Below are 14,141 nucleotides of genomic sequence, written 5' to 3'. Positions count from 1 at the left end.
TAATGTAAAAATATATTTAATATGATTGTACATGTATAGCCTATATCAGATTGCTTGCTGTCTTGGGGAAGGGGAAAGGAAGGGAGGGAGAAAAAAATTTGGATCTCAAAATCTTATAAAAGTGAATGTTGAAAACTATTTCTGCATGTAATTGGAAAAAATAAAATACTATGAAGTTGATTAAAAAAATTGAGTGCTCACCCAGAGAAAGAAATATGGAGTCTGAGTGCACATGGAAGCATACTATTTGCTCTTCTTTTCCTTTGTTGTTTTGTTTTATTGCTTCCTTCTCATGGTTTCTCCCATTAGTTCTAATTATTCTTTACATTATGACTAATGGGAAAGTATGCTTAGCATGAAAGTATATGTAGAGCCTATATCAGATTGGATGCATTAATTTGAGATGGCAGCATGATGATCTCATCTTCTCCCGTGGGTTCAATGATCATCTCTGAGCAGATGGTTCTCAAATCTACATATCCAGACTAGACTCTTTCCTGATCTCTGGTCCCATATGAACAACTGTGTTTTAGACATCTAGAACTGGATTACCATAGATATCTAGAGGTAGTCAAGTGGTATAGTGGTAACGTGCTGGACTTGGATTCAGGAAGACCTGAGTTCCATTCCTACCTCAGATACTTATTATCTTTGTACTGTGCTAATCACTTAACCTGTCAGTTTCAGTCTCATCTGTAAAAATGGGGATAACAGTAACACCTCCTTCACAGAGTTAATGTTAGGGTCAAATGAGACTGTATAAAGCTCTTTGCAAAACTGAAAATAGCATATAAATACTAGCTTGCTTGATAGCTGTTGTGGTGGTGGTAGTAAAGGAATTTCAGGGTTCTTGATCATGTAAGTCAAGTACTTGTGGATGATGGCAAGGTCAAAAGTGTGACCATCCCTGTATGTAGCTGAGAAGAAGTGGAGTGGTTGGTCATGGAAGTTAAGGAGATTAAGGAACTGTGAAGTTGGACATCAACATGTATAAATCTAATATGAGGGCAAAGGTGAAAATATAGAGGAATATTGTGAGCCACGCACTGTACTCTGAAAAAAATGAGAATGTGCCAGTAGACAGTAGCCACTGGGATCTTGATTGGAAGATAAATTTATATAGAATGAATCTCAAAGAAGAGAAGTTGAAAGATTGAAAGAGGACTAAAATGTCTATATATTTTGCTCCAAAGATCCTGCTGCCAGATATATACCCATAGTCAAATGTAAAAAGAAAGATCCCATAAAGGCCAACATATTTATAACAACATTTTTTTTGTACTAGTAAAGAATTAGAATCAAAGTAGATACCCATTGATTAGGGAATGGATAAACCAATTGTGGTACGTGAAGGTCTTGGAGTTTTACTGTACTGTAAGAAATTATAAACACAGAGAAGCATGGGAATATTTACATGAACAGACATAAAGTGAAGTAAGCAGAACCAGGAGAACAGTGTACCCAATGACTATAACAATGTAAATGAAAAGCAAAATAAAACAAAAACATTGAATGCTTTAAGTAGAATGGCCAAACTTGGGCCTAAGAAGAGATGTGAACTTGGGGAGAGTGGGTATGAAACACTTTGTATACCTTTCAGACTCCACCGATATGTTGGTTAGCTTCTTTTCTCTCCTTTTTATTTGTTGTTATAAGTGATGGCTTTCTGAGTGAAGGAGGAATATATTGAGAATTTCCTCGATTTGGTGCAGTATCTTGTTTTTATTTTATTCTTCTAATTTAGTGTTGATTTTGATCTTTGTTCTGACCATTCACAGACAGCCGATTAAGGAATTATTCCTACATCACTAACCATCCATTTCCTATTTGTTAAAATACAATCAACTTCATTTTTAGTGATGCTGTTTGGCATTCAATATATCTAGCACCACCTCCCAGCTCTCTTCTCAAATTATATGAGCATGAAGCTTCTGTATGGTCTGTAAGACCTTTAGCCTTTCTCATTTCTCATTCTTGAACCATGTTTTCTAACATTTTTTTCACTGCCCCTCCTCTATGCCTACCTTTGCACTGAAGTCACTGAGTATTAAAGTATATATCCATTTAATTTGGAGGGTCTTACTGAGTTCTTCAATGAATTTCTCTACCTGCTAATCCTCTATTGTTGTCTCATAAGCTGCAGTTATTTTCTTTTTTTTAATAAGTTTTATTCACTTTTTTACATTACCATAATTTTCCATGAGAGCCATCCTATAAAACAAGTTATATATTTAAAGACTAAAAAAAAGAAAAAGAGAAAAAAGTTGGCATTACTGATTAATACAACAAAAAATCTGAAAATGTGTGTAATGTGTCATACTTGCAGACCTCCCATTTCTACAAAAGGGTGGCGGTGGGAGTGGGGATGAGGTTGTCTTATCATATCTCTTCATTCAAGCCATGCTTGTTCTTTTTAATTTTGCAACATTTACTTTTTGGTAGTTTTTGTAGTTATTCTTTCCACCTACATTGTTGCAGCCATTGTTTAAATTGTTTCATTGTCTCTGCTTACTTTTTTCTGCATCAGTTTATTTAGCTCTTTCCATACTTCTTTGTATCTGTCATGCAGCATAACTACTAGTTATTAATATTATATTCATGATTTTTGAAGCACAAAAATATTCAATTACATCCATGTACCACAATTTGTTTAGCCATTCCCCATTTGATAGGCGTCTACTTTGTTTCCAATTCTTTGCTATCACAAAAAAAGTGCTGCTATAAAATTTTTGGTAAATATGGGGATTTTCTTCTTATTCAAGGCCTCCTTGGGATATAAACCTAGTAGTAGAAACTCTGGGTAATTTTAGCAACTTTATTTTCATAATTCTGAATTACTTTCCAAAATGACTGTACTGATTCATAGCTCTACCAGCAATGCACTAGTATACCTGTCTTCTCACAGTCTCTCTAACATTAACTATTTCCATCTTTTGTCATCTTCGCCAATTTACAGGTTATAAGTGAAATCTCAGGGTTGTTTTGATTTGCATTTTTCTTATTATAAGTAATTGGGAACATTCTTTCATATGATTTTTAACAGCTACAATTATTTTTAAGGTGGCCTTTTTTCCCAAAAAATACTTATAATGAACACTATAGTAAAAGATATACAAGTAAAGGCTTCAGGAGTACAGGCTAGCCTCCATGCTACAAGCAGGCATTAGAGTAGAACCTGGTGAAAGTTTTCTACTGCTCTACACTGAAATACGGAAAGATTTATACAAAGTGATGCAGAGTAAGGAAAGTAGAATTAGAACAACAAACAAGTTGCTTGTAGTTATATAAAAACAACAGCAACAAAACTTTTTATTATTTGGACATTAGTATAGACTTATTTAAGTGACTGAGGACTCAGTTATTGGCTATTTTTTCTATTAGTGAAAGACTGAGTTTTTAAAAAGTTTTGTTTTTATGATTTCATTTGGGATTTTTTAAACAGATAAAATGATTTAGGAAAAAGTGGTAAATAAATTGAAGCTTATTTTCAGTTAGTTTTAGAGGTTCATAAACAAGGAAGTGGATGTGTGTGTCTATATATAGCAGAGAGATAGCAACAAAAGGAATTCTAAAAACCATGTAAAATTTAATCTTGTTGCTTTACCTCGTATGCTACATTTCTTTGTATGTTCGATTTTAAAATGTGTCTGTGTTAATAATAAGGGTGAATGATGTAGGTCAGGGGAAGTCCCTTATAAAATTGAGCAATTCTCATAAATAATCTGATAATAGAGCATGAAGGAGATTCCAGAAACAACCTGGTAACACTGTAGAATATGGGTCATTGTTTACTTGCTGACCAAATTAAAGAAATTTATTCATTCAAACTAATGGGATTAAAGGTAGAGGCCATTGAATGAAAGCAATTGATGGGATACCATAAACTTCTAAGGATTGGCTTAGGTCAGCCACCTGCCAAGTGGCCTAGATAAAAAGCAAGTTGGCCCCTACCCTGAGACAGTCTGTATGACAAATCTACTAGAGAGGAAGAACTGAACTATTTTTTCCCACTTATTTTATTTTTTCTAATTACACGTAAAGATAGCTTCCAGCATTCACTTTTATAAGATTTTGAGTTCCAAAAATTTTTTCCCCTCTCTCGCTCTTTTCCTCCCACCCCAAGATGGCAAACCTATATAACCCTGATATAGGCTATACATGTACAATCATATTAAACATATTTCTACATTAGTCATTTTGGGAAAGAAGAATCAAAACAAAAGGGGAAAACCACTAGAAAGAAAGAAAAAGAGAAAATAGTATGCTTCAATCTGCATTCAGACTCCATAGTTCTTTCTTTGGATGTGGATAGCATTTTCCACCTTGAGTCTTTTGGAATTATCTTAGATCATTGTATTGCTGAGAAGAGCTAAGTCTATCAAAGTTGCTCATTGCACAGTGGTGCTGTTACTGTGTGCAGTGTTCTCCTGGTTCTGCTCACTTCACTCAGCATCAATTCATGTAAGTCTTTCCAGGTTTTTCTGAAATCTGCCTGTCTATCATTTCTTATGGAACAATAAGAAATATACCACAAACTTGTTCAGCCATTCACCAATTGATGGGCATCCCTTCGGTTTCCAATTTGGCCACCACAAAAAGAGCTGTTATAAATATTTTTGTACATGTGGATCCTTTTCCCTTTTTAATAAACTCTTTGGGATACAGACCTAGTAGTGGTATTGCTGGATCAAGGGTATGCACAGTTTTGTAGCTATTTGGGCATAGTTCCAAATTGCTCCCCAGAATGGTTGGATCAATTCCCAACTCCACTAACAATGCATTAGTGTTCCAATTTCCCACATCTTCTCTAACATTTATCATTTTCCTTTTTTTGTCATATTAGGCAATCTGATAGGTGTGAGGTAGTACTTCAGCATTATTTTAATTTGTATTTCTCTAATCAATAATGATTTAAGATCATTTTTTCATGTGACTATAGCTTTAATTTCTTCACCTGCAAACTGCCTATTCATATTCTTTGACCATTTATCAATTAGGGAATGATTTGTATTCTTATAAATTTAACTCAATTCTCTGTATGTTTTAGAAATGAGACCTTTTTCAGACATATTGGTCGTAAAAATTATTTTCCAGTTTTCTGCTTCCCTTCTAATCTTGGTTGCATTGGCTTTGTTTGTGTAAAACCTTTTTAATTTAATGTAATCAAAATTACTCATTTTACATTTCATAATGAAGAACTGAACTCTTTTTTTGGGGGGGGGGCTAGGCAGTGGGGTTAAGTGACTTGCCCAGGGTCACACAGCTAGTAAGTGTTATGTGTCTGAGGCTGGATTTGAACTCAGGTCCTCCTGAATCCAGGGCCAGTGCTCTGTCCACTGCACCACCTAGCTGTCCCCAGAACTGAACTCTTAAAGAAGCTCTGAGCTTGCCTTTCTTGCAAAGTATATTAAGGGAAGTGTTTTTTTTTCCCCTTCCCCTCTTAGGAATGGCATGCTGTAACAGAACCCCACGGCCTCAGCAGATATTTGTACTTGCATACAATCTGATGGGAAAATATAATCTTTGTTTTCTGAACCCCAACTTTCTCCATAGAGGAAGTTTAGGGACAGAGAGTTTGGTGTCTTGATCTGAAATCCTGCTTCTTGGAAGATGTCATGACATGAAGGGAGAAGAATTAGGAGGTTCTCTGTAGTCCTAGGGTAAAAGGTCTGGTTCTTTCTGAAGACTCTCTAGCAAAGACAATAGCTTAGACAGAAGCTAGAAGCAACAGAGGCTATTGCCAACAGGTAGAGCAATGTGCTTAACAGAGAGCAGACCCATTAGCCCAGTGGAGTAATATGCCTAGCCAAAATATTGTGTCCCACAAGGAACAGTGAATGCCAGGACATCATGGGAGGACATTGAGAGCTCTGAACTTTACAGGGATAAGGTGCTTTTCTACAGATGTTCCCTTTGTATAGGCCCTGCATGCATGATTCTTGTATTTGCTCACTTTCCCCGTCGATAGTACATAGGTTTGCAGGAAAGTGTGCTCTAAGTGTTTTGCGGGTGGAGGGAGATGTTCTTACTTTAAATCTTACTTTACTATTCCAGTGAATGCCTATTTTTTTAGTTAATTGTATCCTGTAGTTGACTACTAAAATACATAGGTAATAGCTTATGTTTTAGGAGTATAAATGTACAAAGGATCTGGAATATAAAGTGGTTGTCCGCTAAGGAACTTGTCTGTGAGTTACAGCATAGCCTACTGAGGCAACAAGTGTTAAGGAGAATTTAGATGTACTCTTTGGCCCAGTATGTTCCTCTCCAACAAGAGCTTCTATCTTTGGGCTCACCGGGATCTAAGTTCAATCCTGAAGGATGTGACCCCCAATGAATGGTGCCAGGTGGGCTAGACTTTTCTCTTTCTCTTGGAATAAAACTCCAGAGACATCTCTAAAACAAAACTTAGGTATGACTCATGTCCAGGGTCTCTCCAAAGTGGATAATAGGGTCTCTTCTAGAAAAGATACTCAGTATACAATATGGATATCACCTATAGGACAGTGGTTTGTTTCTTCTATCTTTCCTCTACTTGTTTAAGACACCAAATACTCTTAGATGAGCATTAACAAATATATAATGCATAAAACATATCAAATGACCCATTTTGATTCTTATACTCTGCCCCCCCCCCAAGGTAACAATAGTCTTGTGGGACTGATGAATAGATATTTTACGTTCACTTCAGATTTGCGCTGCCCAAGCAACTAACAAAGTCCAGATCTCCTGACCATTCAGAGCATGATTTTCTTCAGTTCTTCAGCTACAGGATGATCCCTGATGTCATACTTTTATAGAAATAACTCCCTCCTAAGCATCCAGCACCCAATTCAGAGATCTGAATCCACAAGGTAGCTAGCCACCAAGACAAGAAAACACCATTTTCAGGCTTGCTGGTCAGGGACATGTACTCAGGAAGGAAATAGGCAGAATCAAAGGGTTAAGCTTATCTTAGCAAGCATGTTTGGTCCCATGTGCTTGTAAGTCATCATTGTCATTGTAGGACAGGGTTAGGGGAAAGGAAGAGAAGACAGAATTCCTTTCACTACCCTTGCTGAAAGTCCAAGGGAAAAAAATACAGGAAGAGTCCCTAAAGAGAAAGACTCTATCTATCCGCCAAAACAAAACCGGAAACTATATGAACACAATTACAAAACACTTTATACAAATAAAGTCAGATCTAAATAATTGGAAAAATATCAGTTGCTCATGAGTAGGCCAAGCTAATATAATAAAAATGACAATTCTATCTAAATTAATTTACTTATTCAGCACCATACCAATCAAACTACCAAAAAATTATTTTATAGAACTAGAAAAAAACAATAACAAAGTTCATCTGGAAAAACAAAAAGTCCAGAATATCAAGGGAACTAATGAAAAGAAATGCAAAGGAAGGTGGCCGAGCTGTACCAGATCTTAAAGTGTACTATAAAGCAGCAGTCATCAAAATTACTTGGTAGTGGCTAAGAAATAGAGTGGTGGATCAGTGGAATAGGTTAGGTATGTAAGACACAATAGTCAGTGACTATACTAATCTATTATTTGATAAATCCAAAGACTCCAGTTTCTGGGATAAGAAATCACTATTTAACAAAAACTGCTGGGAAAACTGGAAAAGAGTATGGCAGAAACTACGCATAGACCAAAATCTTACAACCTATGCCAAGATAAAGTCAAAATGGGTACAGGATTTAGATGCAAAGACTGATACAATAAGCAAACTAGAAGACCAAAGAATAGTTTTACCTTTCTGATCTATGGAGAAAGGAAGGATTTATGACCAAACAGGAGAGAGAGAACATTATGAAATGTAAAATGTATAATTTTGATTACATTGAATTGAAAAGGTTTTGCACAAAGCCAATGCACCCAAGATTAGGAGGGAAGCAGAAAACTGGAAAAGAATTTTTAAAACCAGTGTCTCTGATAAAGGCCTCCTTTCTAAAATATATAGAGAACTGAGTCAAATTTATAAGAATACAAGTCATTCCCCAGTTGATAAATAGTCAAAGAATATGAACAGGCAGTTTTCAGAGGAAGAAACTAAAGCTATTTATAGTCATATGAAAAAATGTTTTAAATCACTATTGATTAGAGAAATGCAAATTAAAATGACTCTGAGGTACCACATCCTACCTATCAGATTGGCTAACGTGACAAAAAAGGACAATGATAAATATTGGAGAAGATGTGGGAAAATTGGAACACTAATGCATTGTTGGTGGAGTTGTGGAATGATCTAGCCATTTTGGAGAGCAATTTGGAGCTATGCCCATAGGGCTACAAAATTGTGTATACCCTTTGACCCAGCAATAGCTCTTCTAGGTCTGTATCCCAAAGAGTTCATAAAAATGGGAAAAGAACCCACATGTACAAAAGTATTTATAGCAGCTCTTTTGTGGTGGTCAAGAATTGGAAATTGAGGGGATGCCCATCATTTGGGGGATGGCTGAGCAAGTTGTGGTATATGAATGTAATGGAATACTGTTGTGCTTTAAGAAATGATGAATGGGCAGACTTCAAAACAACCTGGAAAGACTTACATGAACTGATGCAGGATGAAATGAGCAGAATCAGGAGAACATTGTACACAGTAATAGCCACGTTGTGCAATGACTGACTTTGATAGACTTGGCGCTTCGAATCAGTGCAAGAATCTAAGACAACTGCAAAAGACTCACAATGGAAATTGTTATCCACACCCATAGAAAGAACTATGGAGTCTGAATGCAGATGGAAGGATACTATTTGCTTTCCTTTTCCTTTGTTGTTTTGTTTTATTGCTTCATTTTCGTGGTTTCTCTCCTTAGTTCTAATTGTTCTTTACATCATGACTAATGGGAAAATATGCTTAATATGAATGTATAAGTAGAGCCTATATCAGATTGCATGCTGTCTTGTGACAGGGAAGAAAATTTAAGACTCAAAATCTTTTATAGTGTCTTGATTTCTCATAAAGTCACTAGCTTCCAGTTGCTCTATTCTAATTTTTAAGGAAGTATTTTCTTCAGTAAGCTTTTGGACTTCCTTTTCCATTTGGCCAATTTTACTTTTTAGGGCATTCTTCTCCTCATTGGCTTTTTGTTCTTCTTTTGCCATTTGGGTTAGGCTGTTTTTTAAGTTTTTATTTTTTTCAGTATTTTTTGGGGTCTCCTTTAGCAAGCTATTGACTTGTTTTTCATGATTTTCTTGCATCACTCTCAGTTTTTCCTCTACTTCTCTTACTTGCATCTCAAAATCCTTTTTGAGCTCTTCTATGGCCTGGTACCAATTCATATTTTTCTTGGAGGCTTTGGATGTAGGAGCTTTGACTGTGTTGTTTTCTTCTGGTTGTATGTTTTGATCTTCTTTCTTACCAAAGAAAGATTCTATGGTCCTGATTCTTTTTGTGCTGTTTGCTCATGATCCCAGCCAATTACTTGAGTTATAAACTCTTTGTTAAGGTGGGAGTCTGCTTCCAGTGTGGAGAATGTACTGTCCCAAGCTTTTCGGGTTTTGTGCAGCTGTTTTCAGAGAAACTTCAAGGGACCCGTAAGTTTTTAGTTCTTCCAAGATGCTTTGATCAAGGGCGAGGTGTTTATTCCTTTCCTGTCCTACGCTCTGGTCTATGAGTGACCACAAGCACTCTTTTTTGTCTTGGAACTGTGAGGAAGATTTCCTCTCCATAGCCACTACAAGCTCCACCATGCCAGCACTCCTCCTTGCCCCATGACCGCCACCCAGAACAGTGACCCAGATCCAAGCATGGGAAGCAAGAGAATCCTGCACCAGCATAGAGATCCCTGCAATACCCCTCTGATCAGCCACTAGATTCCCCCTCAGTCTGTGGGCCAGAAACTCAGAAGGCATCCGCCACCCCAGGGCCAGGATTAGGGACTGAAGCTGAGACCATCTCGCTTCTCACTCACCACCACAGATACAGACTTTTCCCACTGACCTTCTAAGTTGTCTTTGGCTTTTGTGAGTTGAGAAGTCTGGAAACTACCTCAACTGCCTGTCATTCAGTCCTCTGAGGCCTGCTCCAGGTTTGCTGAGGCCTGCGTGCCCATGCCGAATTGCGCCCCTCTCCCAACCCAGCGTGATATACCTTTCCCATCAACCATCCAGGCTGTCTTGGGCTGGAAATTTGTTTCACTCTGTCTTTTTGTGGGTTCTGCTGCTTTAGAATTTGGTTAGAGCCATTTTTTTTACAGGTATTTGGAGGAGTTCAAGAAAAAGCTCAAGCAAGGCACTGCTTTTACTCCATCATCTTGACTCCGCCCCTTTAAGACTCAAAATCTTAAGAAAGTGCATGTTGAAAACTAAAAATAAATTAATTAATTATCAGAGAGAGAGAGAGAGAGAGAAAGAAAAAGACTCAAAAAGTAGTAGGAGCTTAACCCATCCCCTACTCAAGTGAGGCTTGTTTTTACTTAATGGCTATTGATACCTTCCTTAAGTCTTGGGTAGCCCAAGGAATTGAAGGCTCAGACTGTTGATGTCACTTGCTCTTTGCCTGAGTACAGAACAGCTGAGAAAGGCTCCAGGAGCATTTTGATGCTTGGCTGGTGGATCTTGATGGGCAATTCAGGGAAGGGAGTTTGCGTAGCTGAATCAATTCAAGGGGTTCTTATTAATGCCATTCTTGTTGAATATTCTCCTGCTATGGCTAAGCAAATCTCTTTTTGTTACCTATTGCATGACCTATGAGTGTCTCATTTTGTTCCAGTATCAAACCAAAACTACCAGGGTATTGGCCTGAATCAGGCCCAATCCAGAACACTACCAAATGGATGGCTTCTTCTAACTCAGTCACCAGTTATCTTTGACACAACTCTGGACAATCAGGAGTTGCTGTGTCTTCCCAGCAAAGTTCAACAAAGAGCCAGAGCAAGTATCCAGCTCTATGGGAAGTGCCCCACTTCAGCCAATCCACTCCCTGATGTTTTCTCAGTTATGGTCTATTCTTGCCTGGGACTCTGCTTTTCAGTTTGGAGATGAATTAATTTAGAAATTCATTCTCTCAAAGAGGAAGACTAATATCTTCAGACTAAGAGGAGTTAAAGTGAATATTGCCTCCTGTATCACCAGTCATTTAACTTCAGAAGTTCCTACTGCCCCAAATTGGACATAAAAAAATCATTTTCTTTCTTCTAAAACTCAACAAAATTCCTACTGCAGTGCCTCATAATGACCTAGAGAAGAACATGGTTCCTGAAGTCTGTATCATCAGAGCACAAATTCTGACAGATTCCATCATACTGGAAATCTTTGAGTGTTTGCGACAAACAATGTCTACTTGGAAAGACATTCTGTAATCAGAGAAGGGGACCTTACGATGGGTATAATCAGCAGGGATTTCATGTTAGAGCAATTAGTCCCTCCGAGAGAATGCTGTGCCTGCATGGACAGCATCCTGCCTCAGGAGGAAGATCAGAGTTCCTGGGGGCAACTGACATTCAGAAGCATGGGAGGGCATGGACCCAGAGAGCAGATTTCATGGCAAATGGGAAAAGAAGGATTAGAAAAGCAGGGGGTAGTGATGAAATTCACAGTCAGGGACAGAGGAGAATTTTTAACATGAGGCAATGCTTCTTTTCCTCCATCTACTCCAGAAACTGATATCTCTAAAAATGAGGCACAACAGAAAAAAAACATAAGGGGACAAGATCCACAAATAATAACATAGAAACTGTTTAGAAGGGTGAACTCAAAATAGATACCCTGAGAAGCTTTAATTCCATGATGAATACAGAGACTAAAGAAGTAATCACTAAGTACAAGGGCCATGAATCAAATAATAGAAGTCTAGAATATAGCGAGAGGAAAGAAATAATGAAAAGAATAAAGGAAAGAAATCATTTTTAGAAAAGAAGGCAGAAAATGGAAAGACAAACAAAATAAGTTGAAAGCAAAGAGAGAAAGGGAGTTAAATGACAACTTAGAGAAAAAAAGAAGAAAAGAAATAGATAATTAGCTAAAGGAAGAAAGACAAAGGAATTACTAAGTTAAACAAAACTCCAAAGCTAGGGAAATGGTAGTGGATCTTGATGGGTTATTATTCAGAGGGGTGGGGGATCCTTGAGGATAAAGAGAAGAGAGCCAGTGAAAATAGGGTTGCCTGAATACAGTTAATTTAACAAGATTAACTGAATAGACAATGTATTGACTTTAAAGAGAAAAGGAACAAAACAAATCCTAATTCAGAGAGAAAAAAACCCTATTGGAGACAAATGATGGAAAATAGTCCAATTCTCGTAACTTTAAATGTGAATGGATTAAATGATCCAATAAAATGAAAAAAGTAACAAACTGGATAAGAAAATAAAATCCCAGTTTGTTGCTTACATCTAAAAAAGCTAAGATGTACCCAGAATAAAAATGAGGAACTGGAACAAAATTTGCTTTGCATCTGGTGGTTTAAAAAAAAAAGCAGAAATTGCAATTATACTATTAACAAAGTGGAAATAAACATTCACAACATAAAAATTAAGATAAACAAGGATCTACATTATGGTGAAAGGAGCCATAGGGGAAAAACCCCCAATATCAACATTAAGCTTATATGCTCTAACTGGCATAACATTTAAAGTTATAAAGAAAAAAATTAACTGAATTACAAGAAGACATAGCAGCAGTCTTTAATGTCCCTCTGGTTTTTTTTTTGAGACTTTATAACTTTATTTAAATGAAGTTCAATTTAGTTTTCATCCACATTGACTCTCTGTAAACTTTTGAAAGTGGTGACAGGCACATAAGTAACCAGCGTATACAGCTTGTTGGGTGAATCTTCATCCTCATTGTGTTTCCTAGACATTCTTTATTCCTTTGGCCCAAACAGCTTTATTGAGTTTGGTGTCAATTCATACATCTGGAGTTCCCATTTCTTTCATGGCAAATTTGCAGATTTCCTTTAGAGCCTGAGGAACTTACTTTCTGAAGCCTACTCCATGAATGTTGATGATATGCTCTCTGTTCACCACCTCATTGATGGCAAAACGTCCCTTCTTTTTCTCTCCACTTTCCTTTGCAGGAGCCATCCTGCCCCGGACCAGGTCAGAAAAAAGCTCCCTCTCTCTGTTTTGAACAGATCTATTAGAAATATAGATTTTTCAAAAAGAATAATAAAGAATTGGGCAAATTTCTGGAGAAACTAGAGCTAAGGGACTTATGGTATATTCTAAATTGGACCGCTAAAATACACAAATTTCTCATTAGCACATAAAACTTTTACAAAAATTGACTATGTATTAGAGGAAAGAGAAAGCATAAATAAATGTAAAAAGGAAGAAATCGTAAACATCCTTTACAGATCATAAAACAATAAAAATAGTAATCTGTTTAGGTAGCACAAACAGAAGACATATACCTTAAATGGAGACTTAACAGTGGAATCCTAGATAATGACTGATTCAAATAACAAATCATAAAAATAATAATTAATGAAATAATAATGATGAGACAACATATCAAAGTTTCTGAAATGCAGCTAAAGCAGTATTCAAGGGAAAATTATATCCCTAAAAACATACATTAACAAAATTGGAAGAAAAATAGGTTAATGAGCTGAATGTATATTTTTAAAAATATAAAACCAGCAAGTTTAAAAAAACTAAGCCCAGAAGATACATTGAAAATTAGAAAAGAAATAGATGAGTTGGTTACAAAAGGACTATTGAAATGATAAAACTGAAAGCTGGTTCTTTGAAAAATCTAACAAAATTGATAAACTTTTAGCCACAGTGACAAAAATAAAGGGGCAGAAAATCAGCAATAACAAATGGACAAAATGAAATCACAACAAAACCAGAATTAGCTAAAAAAAGAGAGAGACAGAGAGAGAGATCACCAGAACCTATTATGCAGTTTTATGCTAGTAAAACTGAGAACTCAAAAGTAGAGGAATATTTTCGAACATGTAAAATACCCAAACTAATGGAAGATCAAATAGAAATTTTTGAATAATCTAAGAAAAAGAAATAGAAGTAGCTGTAATGGAACTACCAAAGGAGGCAGGAAGGGGAACTGGTTCTGATGGATTGGATTTGCAGGATTCTGTCAAATTCTTAAATAACAGTAACAGTATTTTGCAAATTATTCTCAATAATTGAGAAAGAATGCTTCCTACCAGTTTCCTTTTATGAGACAAATATAGT

The 14,141-nt window shown here is 36.6% G+C and overlaps 1 pseudogene; it reads right to left on the bottom strand.

The window, feature by feature from the left end:
• Window positions 1–12,685: 12,685 nt before the first annotated feature.
• LOC114042775 lies at window positions 12,686–13,025 on the bottom strand (annotated as a pseudogene).
• Between the last annotated feature and the right edge of the window lie 1,116 nt (window positions 13,026–14,141).

Source organism: Vombatus ursinus, unplaced genomic scaffold (assembly GCF_900497805.2).
Source record: "Vombatus ursinus unplaced genomic scaffold, bare-nosed wombat genome assembly UNPS02014768.1, whole genome shotgun sequence".
NCBI lineage: Eukaryota > Metazoa > Chordata > Mammalia > Diprotodontia > Vombatidae > Vombatus > Vombatus ursinus.
Note: the sequence above shows the minus strand (reverse complement) of the source record. Positions and strands in the feature narration are given on the sequence as shown.